The sequence below is a fragment of the Nanorana parkeri genome, unplaced genomic scaffold (assembly GCF_000935625.1).
Source record: "Nanorana parkeri isolate BGI_ZX_2015 unplaced genomic scaffold, ASM93562v1 scaffold104, whole genome shotgun sequence".
Taxonomy (NCBI): domain Eukaryota; kingdom Metazoa; phylum Chordata; class Amphibia; order Anura; family Dicroglossidae; genus Nanorana; species Nanorana parkeri.
The window spans coordinates 1,422,202-1,424,199 of NW_017306372.1; the positions used below are offsets into that span (position 1 = coordinate 1,422,202).

Here is a 1,998-nt window from a genome sequence, read left to right on the forward strand (position 1 = left end):
ACCATAAGGTATCTTGTTAAAGCGAATATATAGTGGGTTTTGTACAGTACATATTTCTTTGTGTATTCTAAACTGGAATTCAAAAATGAATTTGCTTTTAATCTTTACACCGCAAAAGGTGTTTGATAATTGATTAGTGACTCCCAATTTTTTTTACTGCAGTGAGAGAATAAGCACACACAAACACCTAAGGTTTTGTTACGAGCTTTTCCAGTATATTGTTGCATTGAGTTGTTTTCTTATACACGGGTTTATTATACAGTACATATACATTTAAGCAAAAGAGGAAATAAGGTTGCAATTCTGCAGAACATTGGTATTTCAGGGAAGAATGTAGGAATGTGCGTATGTAATAGGGAGCAAAAGGGAGTTAGTGTTTAAAAGAAGAATACATTCCCAGATATCTTTTTGCACAAGTCATTCTGAATTGAGAAAGCTGGTCGGATGTCCAGTGAAACGTCTTCAAGAAAAATACAGTAAGTCCAGTTGCCTTGACTGAAGTTATGCTGTGGTATCTGGCACCAGGTCATCGGTAGCGGATCCTTTCTGTAAGTTGTGAGATGGGGCCTCCATGGATTGGACTTGTTTTACCTACACATCCCACGGATGCTCAATTGGGAGGCCAAGTCAACACCTCAAACTTATTGTTGTGTTCCTCAAACCATTCTGAAATCATTTTAACAGTGGGGCAGAGTGCATTACCCTTCTGAAAGAGGCCATTAGAATCAGCAATACTGTTTACATGAAGGGCTGTACTTGGTCAGCAACAATGTTTAGATAAGTAGTACATGAATGGCCGGACCCAAGGTTTCTCAGCAGAATCCTGCCTAAAGCATCACACTGCCTCCGCTGGATTGCCTTCTTTCCTTAATACATTCTGGTCATCATTTTCTATTGCTCCGTGGTGTAATTCTGATGCACACGTGCCCATTATAGGTGCTTTTGATAGTGGACACGGGTCAGCATGGGCACACTGAACGGTCTGCAACTATGCAACGCAATAAGCAGCAAACTGCAAAGCTTAGCCACCTTTCTATCGGAACCAGCATTAACTTTTTCAGTGATATGAGCTACAGTAGCTCTTCTTTTAGATCGGACTACATGTGCCAGCCTTTGCTTCCCACGTTCATCATTGAGCCTTGGCTGTCCATGACCCTAACGCTGGTTCAGCAGTTTTCCTTCCTTGGACTACTTTTGGCAGCTCCTGACAACTGCAGATCGGGAACATCCCACAAGAGTGGCAGTTTTGGACTTGCTCTGACCCAATCATTCTGCCATCACAATTTGGGCCTTGCGGAAGTTGCTCAAATCCTTGCGCTTGCCTATTTTTTCTATTTTCAACACATCAACTTCAGGGACAAAATGTTCACTTGCACACTAATGTATCCCATCCACTTTCAGGTGCCACTGTAACGCGATAACTAAACCTTTAAGGTAATCATAACTGATCCCCCCTCGTCTCATTCTAATTTTACCTCATTTATTTAGCTGGCCAGTCTACATGGTGCTGCACATGTGTGGCCTATTCTTCAAAGGCTCCAATGAAAAAGCCTGCAGCTTAGCTCTATAAAATCTGAATACAAATAATGCATCTCCCTTACAAAACATGGGTTAAAGTACAAGTACTATTTTTCTGATCAGTTGCTATTATAATACATTTTGTTTCTCCAGATTATTTCTTTTAAAATGGTTTTGGGTCAATTTTATTTCAGCTGTCTTCTAACTTTATAAGCTACACCAATGATCAGATATAAAAATTAAAAATATCAATGACTCAAACAAATGTCAGTGAATAAAAATCAATCAGATGTAAAGTATTTAAATCTTCATAACTCTGAAAATTCTTTAAATTTAAAATATTCATCACTATTGCTATATTTGGAAATTTTTCAGAGTTATGAAGATTTAAAGATACCTTTGCAAAAGCACCCCGCCGCGCTAAGCACTTCATCTCTCACTGATAGGCTGCTGCAGCAGCCGAGAGACCAAGAGGGGAGC

General features: G+C 39.6%; 1 protein-coding gene across 2 annotated transcripts in view; it reads left to right on the forward strand.

Moving 5' to 3' along the window:
- The window catches only part of ANAPC10 (anaphase promoting complex subunit 10), a 61,456-nt gene that overhangs the window by 46,595 nt on the left and 12,863 nt on the right, over positions 1-1,998 (forward strand). The gene's annotated exons all lie outside the window — the stretch shown is intronic.